The sequence below is a fragment of the Daktulosphaira vitifoliae genome, unplaced genomic scaffold (assembly GCF_025091365.1).
Source record: "Daktulosphaira vitifoliae isolate Bord-2020 unplaced genomic scaffold, ASM2509136v1 Scaffold_4, whole genome shotgun sequence".
NCBI classification, from domain to species: domain Eukaryota; kingdom Metazoa; phylum Arthropoda; class Insecta; order Hemiptera; family Phylloxeridae; genus Daktulosphaira; species Daktulosphaira vitifoliae.
The window spans coordinates 23,125,195-23,137,379 of NW_026099575.1; the positions used below are offsets into that span (position 1 = coordinate 23,125,195).

Below are 12,185 nucleotides of genomic sequence, written 5' to 3' on the forward strand. Positions count from 1 at the left end.
TGATTTGACATCATAATATCGACTTAATTACCGGAACCGGTAACAGAGTGCCCTTTTTGATGATTAATGTTGTTTTACTTACATTCTTGTACTTGGAAATTGAAAGTTTTACTTTAACTACCGATAGTTTAATTCAATACTAAAAACAATATGCATATGAGGTTGGGTAGAATTGTAACTGCTTAACTGTTTCTAATTTAAAGTCAATAGCATGTTAAATTCTTATTTCAGATGTTCAGAAAAATTAATAATTAACCTTTCATAATTTGTTTAATTAGTTATTTACTTATAATAGTATACATTTATTAGATTTGATGTTTTTTTTAATACTTTTAAATGCTTACTTTAATATTTTTTACTTAAAACCGCTAAGATTATTTTGGATAACGACACATTATTTACAGGAAAAATGTGTATATAACATTATTTTAAACAACAAATTCATGCTATTTTATTCAATTTTAGTATTATTGTTAATATTTACATTTACACTTAAAATTAGAGTAACTTAAGGTAAAATCACGTGCTTTTTTTATCGCATATAACATATTATAAGGTAATTACGAACAATTTTTTTTTTTTTTAGATAAACAAACTACCAAAAAATACAAATTAAATAAAAAGATATGTAAAATTGATCCAAGATTTGATATTCATCAATCATTGGTTCTTAATTATGAATTTAAATAATTTATTTCAATATTGGTATCTTACCCAGTATGGACTTTTATTCCAGTTTACTCTACAATATAATAAATATTATGTTTATAAAAGAATTTTCGAATACTATAGTTTTTGTTTTTCATGATGTTGGAGATAATACTGTCGAATTTTCAGATCTATCTGCTCTGGAAAATGCAACGTAAATCTGGCCGTGTGAAAAGCATAGCTCAGTCAAAACAAAACCAATATGTTATCCTGTATTAGTATAAATTACACAAAATAGGTTTTCCTATTGGTGCTAAAAATAATATACTATAAACTTAATAAAAATAATGAAAAAATTAAAAATATTATTAGTTTGATCTTTCAGAAAATCCAGAAGTCTTTAATTAATCTAATAATTAAAATCATGTAAAAACCCAATACAGTTGGGTCATGATACACTGTGGAAGTGACATAGTTGGGACAAATACGGATGATATGTGACAGTGGTTCACATTACAATCATAAAAACCCTTTCATGTGAATTTTTTTAATTTAACGATAATTTCTATTTTTGCAATTTTACTATTGCAATATTTTAAATTTCTCTCAAATATTAAAGATTTATTAAATTATTTGTTTTATCACAAAATCTTCATTGAACATTTCTCTAATTGTTTAGTCCATACTCTGCTAATGAATCTATTAACATCCCGCGAGAACATAAAGTATAGAAATCTCATTTAATACTCTTACCACTTATCCAATAAGGATGTAGAAAAACACTTTCTACATCCTTATTACAATATTATCATAAAATTAAAAGTAAGGTTTAAAATTGTCAAGTCTCCCGAAACAAATTTATAAATTGAGTTGAAAAAAATTATCATTGCGTGAACTATTTCAGAACCTTCCTTTTTTTATGTTTTTCATAGGATTTTCATAAAAAAGTATACTAAAATAAAATTCATTGTCTCTAGTATTATCTATTAAAATTTCATTAAATAAAAAATTTGTTTGTAAATTATATATTTTAAATTACAGAAAAACTATTTTGAAAATTAATTTTTTTTTCATAGTATAAGTCCAGTTCTTCTGAAGTATTGGTCATTCAAATCGTTCCAGTAAGTGCTAACATAAATTTGGCAAGACATAAAATCATACAATACTACAAAAGCAATACCTTCTAAGCTTCGCTTTGAAGTCAAAAATTATCAATGCTTGAATACCTATTGCATAAATTCAAATTGAATTAAATTTAAACTGATTTTTAGAGTTTGTATAATATAAAATATTACTTTACTTAAATGTATAAATAATCAGTTAATACATTCAAATAACCTAATTTTATAAAGATCTTCGCCAAAATCAAACTAAATTTAAGGTAGTTTAATTAAAATTAATTCATTAAATAATCTTATCATATCTATCAGTTCTAATAACCTGACACGATTATATAAGACTTTGTTTTATCTAAGACAAAAGGTAATTATGGCAGCTGTTTACTGATTAAATATTCAACTAAGTAGTTAAAAGTAACAGGTGTTATTGCTTTAATCTTAGGTATGAAAAGTTTTCATGAATAATTTCCTATTCTTCTTCAGTTTCAATTATTATTCGTATAAATTATAGTTCATGAACTATAGTAATAANTTCTTCTTCAGTTTCAATTATTATTCGTATAAATTATAGTACATGAACTATAGTAATAAGGCATAAACCTAATACTTGTGGTACCTCTAAGATTCGAATTCTATGTTTTTCAAAATATCATGCACACCAATTTTTTTTTAATTATAACTCATGGACAATTATTGCAATATTAAAATTGATACCTTTAAAACTTTAATAAAAATGTTAACTTTTTTCTATCTTTCCATAAAACAAGCCTCCAAAACATATCATCATAAAATAATTTTAAGGTATATTATTATTTATTATACAATTTACAAAATTTTTGATATTAGACATAATACAAATAAAATTGTCACATATAATATAAAATATAACACGATATAATATGTTGATGTCCTAAAATTAAAGAGAAAATATTATAAAAAAAACCAATTCTTGTAAGTTTTTTAGATGAAAAATTAATAAATTTTAAATATTATTATTTAAAGTACAAAAATGTAACTTTCAATGGTATTATATTATAACATATGAACTAACGAAATAATGATTGAAATTTTCATACTAACATTATCTTTATTTAACAGTTTTATTATATAAAAACAAAAGTGTAACAAGAAACATAGTTTTTAATGGAATGAAAGAACTACATTGTGTATAATGTTATAATTTGTCCCACTTAACGCTTATCATAGTGAAAAGTTATAATAATAATAACAACATTCTGGTTGTTGAACTAACAAATTTGGTTTAAACTATAAACATTAACAGTCAGAAAACTTTTTATAAAAACCTAAATGCCTGTTTTTTTTTTCTATAAAAATTAAACTTTATTAATCTGTGCAATTTTCATTCATAATAAGTCTTTAAGTAGTTTTTAATTACCATAATTATTTTGTATGTTTTTAGTTGGGTCAATTTTTTTTTCTACTTATTTATCAACCACAAACTAACAAGTTATCCCAGGCGAGAGTGTAACTGCACTACATATACTGATTGTAATGGAGTTGTGGTTTAGTGAGAAATGAATATACAAAAAGAAAAAGAACACAGGAGTAGAATCGAGAATCCGGTGGTGGATATTGAAAGAGGAAATAGAAAAAATGTTTTTAAAGACAGTAACAGAGGGAACGGAGTGGAATGTAACTGGAGACATAAATGATCTTTGGAATAGATTTGCTAGCTGTGTAAAAAATATTGCAGAGGTAAAAAAATGGTACATTAATATAATAGAGAATATGTACAATGGCAATTGTACCAGAGTAAAACTTGAGTGGAGTAACAGAAGATTTTAGGGTAAGATTAGGAGTGCACTAAAGTTCTGCATTAAGTCCTAACTTATTTTCTATAGTGATGAATGAAATCGCTAGAGAATTACAAAGAGAGATATCGTTTAGCAGTTTTGACAAGGATGTAATACACAGGTTTAAGTGTGGGTGATTGAAGTAGAGAGAAGCGTCTTATGTTTTATGCGACAAGAGAATTCCAATGATACTAAAAGGTTAGTTTTTTAAGACTAGTGAAACCAGTTATGATGTATGGTTCAGAGTGTTGGGTTAATGGGNCAAGAGAATTCCAATGATACTAAAAGGTTAGTTTTTTAAGACTAGTGAAACCAGTTATGATGTATGGTTCAGAGTGTTGGGTGGTTGACAAGATAATAGAACAGAGAATGAGTGAAGCAGAGATGAGAATGCTTAGATGAATGAGTGGAATGACTAGAGAAGATAGGATAAGGAACCCGCATATAAGAGGGAGTACAGGTGTAGCATCAATCGCGGATAAAATGATAGAAAATAGACTTAGATGGTTTGGTCATGTTATAAGGAGATAGGAATCGAAAATTATGAAAACAGTTATGGAATGAATGTTAAAGGAAGAAGAGGTAGAGGAAGACCAAAAAATGAGATGGAGTGATGTTTTTGAATGCAATATGAGGATGACTGATGTGTACGTAGATTATGTGAGAGATCGTGTCAAGTGGAAGTTTAGGATAAGGGTGGCCGACCCCAAGTAGTTGGGATTAAAGCGAGGAAAAATAGGAAGAAGTTTATTGAGGACAAACTCGGAATATTTTGTGATTTCTTACACATACTTGAATTAAATTTTTTAGAAAAATTAATTTTACACCATATTATATTTTTTATAGTATATAGTAAGGAAACGGGTTTCTATTGTTCTCATTGTTTGTAACAATTAGACTGTTTCTTTACTTATTGAACACTCTGTATATTAAATACAAAATAAGATTTATGATATAATTTATAAAATTTGAGTATCAATTACTTATATTGTTTTATAACCATAATAAAACTCACAGAAAATTTTAAACTGATGTTTATGTTAATTTTTATCTTGCATAAAACAGCTAATACATGTGATAAATAGGTGTCCCACGATTTTCTGACAATTTGCCATAAGAATAGTACGTGGGTTTGTTAGAATATCGTAGGACATCTATATATTACTGTACTTTACTACTGGAAAACAGTGGAATTCTATTTTTAAAATAGACAATACTATACATTTTAAGGTTGTACTGTTCGAATTATAAGACCATTAACATTAATAACTTAAACAAAACATAGAAGAAATAATCATTATAGTTATTTTCATTTTTATACGTAGGCGGGAGGAAGAGTATCATTGGGAAATGACTAGTGACAAAAACAGCAACACCCATTCCTCACCTCCAGTCATTAATTTTAATTATAAAAGACTTCTGAATTACTACGGTAGTATTTTAGAGTATTTTCAAAAGTTCTACTTTTTACTCGTATATTTTAAGTTTTGAACCCTCCTGTATAAAGGGAAATGATTCGATTTAAAAACAAAGTATGCCAGATAAAGGAGTATCCATTAAGTATTTATAATGTTATAATCCACAAAAATTTCATAAAGATACAATAATTTAAAGTTGATAATATAACATCAAAAATTTTAATACAAAAATATTATATAATAAAAGATAAGTCATGAAGACATGTTTTTGTAAATTTATAGTTCATAATATAAGTAAAATATCAGTTTTTAAAAAAATGTAAAACAGATGAAAGGGAGATAGCTAAGGTATTTATGTAAAAAAAGTTATTTTTATAAAAAATAATGACTGCTTTAAGAAAAAGTTTAAAAAAACTTACTGATTTAAAAAATCGTAATTTTTTGAGGTATTTCCTCCATTTGAATGAGGGTAATCCGACTTTTTGTGATCTTTTGACGTATCGTTGAAAGAAATCGGCCCGTAGAAAGCTGAGAAAAAGTTGCAACACACACAAAAAAAACATATCAAACACATTAATAAATTAATACTTTCTCATCTTCGAATCAAAGCTAAAAAATAATAATGTGTGAAAAATAATTATTTACTTAATTCATTCAAGTAAACGTCATTGATTATGAATTTTGTATGATTTAAATTTATTATCATGTATTTATAAGCTTAACCATGTATACTTTATTATTTATTAATTACCCTTTTTTTATTGTTATTTTGTATTTTGTCAGGAAGGCCGAATGTTGTAATCTTTATTATTTCTGTAATGTTTATGTTTAAATTGCAGCTATTGATCACCGTGTGACTATCGTGGAAGTTAGTTCGGTTCTAATCGTCACCAAAAACTTATCAGTGAACTTCTTTTCCAATAAAACCATATGATATGACTTTTTCAATAGTATATAAATGATTTTACATTGATATTAATCGCCTTATTCATAGAGTTCTAAGACTTCTAGTTTTCCGCTTTTATTAAATAGTTCTATATAATTTTCTTAATAGTTATTGTATATATTAATTAAAACGATTTCTAAAAAAAATACAATTAATAATTAATATAATTATCTATAGTTTTTTTTTTTTAACGAACATTGAGACTTCAATACTGCTTAATTTTAGAATTTTATAAGTATTCAAGAATACTCATAATTTAAATTGTGTGAATATGTACACTATAATTATTGTTATTAACATGATTGTCATTGTATACCATGATTTTAATATTTTACTAGTAATAAGTAGTTTGTGTCATCATAAAAATAATCCATTAGTTCTAAAAATGATATAAATTATGAATATCATCGTACATTGAAATTGTAAAGACCGTTCAGCCGTAAGCAACAGTCATTTTATTAATACGTCGCATAAAAAGTATATTTAAACCTAGACCATGTTAAAAAAAGAACATGGTCCCGCACAGGTTAATAATAATATTTGATCGTAAGCTATAATAGGTCTAATACATAATGGGTATACAATAAATTAAAAAAAAAAAAACGCTACAAAACGACGGAGCAGTAAGAGTGAGCATTATTATTATTAGGTAGGTACTATGAAAAGGGAACGCGGCGACCGAAGTGCATAAAGGATTTCTACCCCCTCTAATCTATTGCCTCGGGACTATGGCCAGATAGAGATAACTATATTCTAGAAATAGTAGTAGTGGAAACGATCACACCCATTTTCATTCTACATGTACGTATTTATAAACATGCGTGTGTATGTGTGTTTGTATATGTACCACCTTTACACATATGAGACGAAATCAACCCCACGTCGTCGAGATGAAATACCTGAGCAGTGCACGACGGCGGGTCCTTGCCCAACCAGCGGCGACGAGCAGTAGAAGTGCAACAACACACAATAATGATAATACCGTCCGGTCGTCCCTTATAGAAGATTTTATATTATTCCCCTTTTACACCATACACAAAAACTAGTTTTCGATTCCACCCTGTGTATTTGTGTGCGAGTGTGTGTGCATGTCGATGTACAAGAGTACAGTGCACTGCAGTGTTCTTCGACTATTTACTACGTCTACTAGTCCTCGCCCAAAATTCCATTCGGTTTGCAGCTGCCCCCTTCCGCCACTGCCGCCGACCCCCGCCGGCATCAGAGATTTTTGGGGCATTTTTTCTCATTCCTTTCGTTGCACTATGCACTATAGCCGCGCGCGTTGGCCTAGTTTAGTCGATAGTGTTTACGGTAGTGCTAAATCGATTTCGGTCATCGTCGTCAACTGCACTGACCTTCGACTGGATACTTTTTGAGGATAACGTTCACTTTCATCAGGTAAATTATTTCAACCGCTTCTTGTATAACTAACCTGCGTAATAAATTTTAAAATAATAATAATTATTATTATTATTATTTAACTATAAGGAAATCCACACTAATTACCATTGTTACTATAGATATTTTTCGCACGCGTCTGATTATTCTTACAAGTACTAGTGTGAATATATAACGAGACTCTTTTTAACTGCACAAGTATTAGCATAAACAATTTCAACGACCAAAATAATTATTATTGCTAAAAATAATTACCATCTGTGCACGTGATTGCGACGACGTCGGTATAATTTTTCTACGATAAATTTCATGTGTTGATTTCGTCGCGAATCGCCATTGAGTGTTTGACTTATTCGATTATTGCGTGAACGACTGAAGTATCGAATGCTACAAGGATACAATGTGTAAAAAAATCAAGTGATCTGTAGAGCGAAAAAAATTCTAATTTTTAAAACGAGAGATCGAGCCAACCGTGAATTTATTATTGCATTTAATAATGTACCTATTAACTCGACTGTACGAGAGGAGGTAACAACGTCAACGTTAAACCCACTCAGTTCGAACCAAGTACTTTATCCTATTGCTTAGATACAGTAATATTATTCCTAAAATCATTATTATCGTGCGCCATAACAACTTTCAAAGATTATTAATCGAAGTGAATACGTGTGATACCTCCTGTACGTCCACGAAGATTTATTTTCATGGAGATAATCGTCAATCAAACTCATTTAAAATTGTCTCGAGTTTGCATTACCACATACATCGAAATTGCATTGGTTTACTAATGCAATTTTTCCTCGAATCACATTAATAAGTTTATAAATTTGTTGAAATGTATTTTTTTCTTCTGTAATTTTCCAACTCGCATTTTAATGATATTCATACGCCGCGAGAACGTTGGTCGGAAATAATAAATACAAAAAAGTAGTTATTTCACACCGTGTAAAAAAAAAAACGATTTTATTCTAATCGAAATAGCTGCTACACTGAATGCGTGTTCTCTATTGGGTGCCTACACAATTTTGGAATTTAAACCCGTTCTTGTTCTTTTTTTAGCCGTCTCGTACAACTCGTTTTGGAACGACGTAGACGGCAATGTACTGTGAAACCTATCCATAGAATCAATGTTGTCTGTGACTCCTATTTACTGTACTCAAGTCATCATTACCTGACCTATGGCTCTATAATTTAACATAAGACCACCGCCTCTGCTTCGATTGACTACTGCACGAGTCCGCTACACACTTTACATACATTGTTGCGCAATGCCCGCTCAAAAAAATTCGCGTAAAAAGCCATTTACGGTTAAGAAAAGGGTGTAAAAAAAAATAAAAACACGTAAACGACATGTATCGTCGAATACATTTTAGTAAATCCGTATGTTAATTTAGACATATTAATAATTAGTCTAAGAAAATTAAAAGTTTAACATTTTTTTTTTTCAATTTCATCTATCGAAATTAAAAACATTAATATTTTATATTTATTTGTCTATATTTGTTTGAAATGCGAACAGGTAATTCTGCGATGCTACCCCAGTAAAAATCCAGTTGGAAGGTAAAGTAATTTATCGAATAAAAGTACAACACAACCGTAAATTTCTGGAAACGTCTGACAAAACGATAAATGCTCATAATAATTCTGAGCAAACAAAACAATATCTGCAATTAAATATCATAATATATCATGACATCAAAAGTGCTTAAGTATATTAAAGTATTTAACTACGTTGTGATATCTGTTAAAATATTACAATTTTACTTTTATAACTAAATTTGATGTGCTCATTTTAAATTCCTGAAGTTCGTTCGACAAATACTAATATAAGCTAATGATTATTGCTAATTTTATAAACGCCATGATTTTACATATTACTATACAGCGAAATGTACACGAGTAGTGTACGTTTTGTTGTATAGTAGTGTTAATCTATAGGTAACACAATTATTTACTGCAATATCGCCTATTTAAAATACAAAAATAATTATTTTTATTATCTGCGTGCGTTTAATAATATATATTATACAACTATAATCGCAAGTAGTTTCGTGTTACTTCTTCAACTCTATTTCAAATAGTTGCAACGCTATTTTCTCTCCTTTAGAATTCGTTAATTTTTAATATCAATTAATCAGTTAAAATTCTCGAAAAGAAAACTATTTCAATAATTATCCAAATAGCTTAAACACAATGAATAACTACAAAGTCTGATTACCATAAATCTTTCGTAAATAAAAGTCGAACATTATTAGCGTAGAGAACGATGATAATTCCAAAAATAGACAGTCGGTGGTAATAATGACCAGTCGAACTAAGCCACGCGATATATGAAGGGTATTAATTCTATTTAAGTAATCACGATAGGGTTTGGGAATGCTTAATATAAATACGGGTACAAAAAAAGAACGACGGTTATTTTAGGTACCACTATTAAAAAGAATAAAAAACGTTGTCTGGATTTTGTGGACTATGCGGGACGTCGAAGTGCCGGCGTGGGGCAAACCTGTCCTGATAAGCTGTTGTCGTGGTTCGCCTATAACCCCCGTACGCCCCTCGGCTGAACTCATATGTTTATATGTATATAAACGATGTGTATAATATAATGTGTGTGCTGTATACAATAATGTATATATTTGGCCGTCGACCAATTTTCGATGTCTGGCCCTCCCAACCCCCGCGCAGCCACTATTAATATATTGTACACTAGTCGCTTACCGATAAAATGCCAGACTGTCCCATCAACGTAAGATCTACGGGCACAGTAATACCACATAATGCTCAGTGTAATGCAAGAATGTAACCTATTGTAATCGTTTGGTCTTCGACTGCAGTTTAAGCAAATTGTAATAAACAATCTCGTGCGCCCAAATCCTCAGAACGCAACCGCGCCATACATACAAACAATCTCCGGCTTTGCAAAGTAAACAATAAACGGACGGAAAATTAAAAAAAGGAATCGGTTAGCAGCGTCTTAAACTTTGTTGTGTTATATTTTTCAACCGAGGTTCAATCGACCCCCCAAAAAAAAAAAAAATTCTGATCACCGTACTCATAATTAGTTTAAGGAATCATTTGAGGTCATAAAAGAATACTTCAATAAGTAATTCTCACGATTTCAAAGGATAAACGATTCTTTGTTAGACCGTTTTATTAGCGCATACATTTTGCAATGTAATAGGTGGACGTGTTGGAAACATTTTCGTCGGCAACTATTCATACGTTTTATTAAAATAATAAATCACATTATACCAAAATGTCCGACCTAAGCAAGAATGTGTGTAATTCTCAATCAATAGGCATAGACTGAATAGTGAACGATCATTCTTAATAGAATTATTTTCACATTATTACTTTGCCAATTATTTGTGTTTGGCAATGCCCACATGGTTCACAAAATATACAAGTCTGGTTCGATGAAATAAAAACCTACATAAAAAAATATATACATATTAGAATATTGTAAACCTTAAAATGTGCTTAGTATTAGAGTACATCCCTCGCATTCTCTTCACACGTCCTTGATTTTGGGTTAACCGTAAGGATTCTCAAACTCGGTGATTCTGTTGGCTATTCCATGTGCATAAATATTGTTTTCTTTTTAGTTATGTTAATTGTAACGAAAATTTAATTATATTTATGTATGTAGTGCACAGACGATGTGCATCGGCCCAAAAAGAGTTCAAGTCTGTTTAAATATAATTTTGGAAGACGGAATATAGATTTGTGCGCAATAGGTCGCCATAGATCGTCTGGCGACCACGACAAACACCATCAGATAATGTGCATGGAATTTCTTTTTGTGCATTATTTTTTATGTATCACTTCAATTGAATTCGCATGCAAATTAAACGAAAACAAAAAACGCGTTTAAGTTCGTATGCCATTTTTTTCAAACGCTACGTGTATGAAAACTTGACTATAAATTTCTACAAACACTGGCTGATTATGTTTAGCATCTTTCTATACAATTTTAAGCCTCGATGAATAAATTATACATATTTAAAGCGAATTTTCGTTTTCAGATGATAGATTTAAAAAAAAAAAAAAAAGTTATAATACCTCCTGATGAAAGCACGACGCACAAATCCTGTCAATTATGAACCACACTGTGGCATAATGACGCTGTCACCCACACCTTATATATATAATATACGGTCGATGTACCCAACTTAAAAATCTATTAATCTATAATATACTGACTCGGTTTTCGCCACAATGTCACATCTGCTTAATTAACATAAATCAACAGAATATTTAAACAGATGTGTGAACTGGTCTGCTTTTGCGTTCCGAGTATTCAAAAATTGTGTACATACATAATGCTTTCTATAAAATTTATCGATGCTGTGTATCATACCATTACTGCGCCTTGGCGTTTCTAGTATATTCACCTCTCGGTCAAACGCATATATAGTCTCACATTATTTGCATGATTTCTTATCTGCTAGAGTTAAGCATATAAGAAAACTCGTCTGCCTTCAAATAATATGTGCGTATATTGAATCCAGCAATGCCGCCCTCCTAAGCCTAACATCGTACAATTTCAGATATCCAAAGATAATATTTTTTGGGCATTGTCTAGCAACATGGGTGGCGGCAATCCCAACGAGCCGATTGCATTTAAAAGTAACATTTTAGCGCATTTCGATGGGTTAATATTATAGACGTCAGTGGTGGATCCTTTGATTCTTCCGGTCAACAACAACAAAACCAAACGTATGCGGAGAGTTAATAACAATTGACAATGTTTAATAACCGATCGCCGTAGGAACATCTTTAAGTAACGCGTTTCGTCCATTTGAACTCTATTATTGCGTTAATATTATTATTATTATTATTA

At 29.8% G+C, this 12,185-nt stretch overlaps 1 protein-coding gene and 1 long non-coding RNA gene across 4 annotated transcripts in view; one reads left to right on the plus strand and one right to left on the minus strand.

Annotated features, from left to right (window-relative positions):
- Positions 1-550: 550 nt before the first annotated feature.
- LOC126903747 (uncharacterized) lies at positions 551-8,264 on the minus strand. 3 transcript variants are annotated; one of them, XR_007703579.1, is made up of 6 exons: positions 7,598-8,264; positions 7,451-7,532; positions 7,300-7,376; positions 5,750-6,080; positions 5,418-5,607; positions 551-918 (listed from the first exon to the last, which is right to left on the minus strand). It is a non-coding gene; the product is annotated as an uncharacterized LOC126903747 (long non-coding RNA). The 3 variants fall into 3 exon arrangements; XR_007703580.1 differs by lacking the exon at positions 551-918 and adding an exon at positions 971-1,874; XR_007703578.1 differs by lacking the exon at positions 551-918 and having other exon boundaries at positions 3,863-5,607.
- Positions 6,876-12,185, plus strand: part of LOC126903734 (broad-complex core protein isoforms 1/2/3/4/5-like) — a 67,359-nt gene continuing 62,049 nt past the window's right edge. Inside the window, exon 1 of the mRNA XM_050682178.1 lies at positions 6,876-7,342. The gene's annotated coding sequence lies outside the window, so the exon portion shown is untranslated. The remainder of the gene's footprint in view (positions 7,343-12,185) is intronic.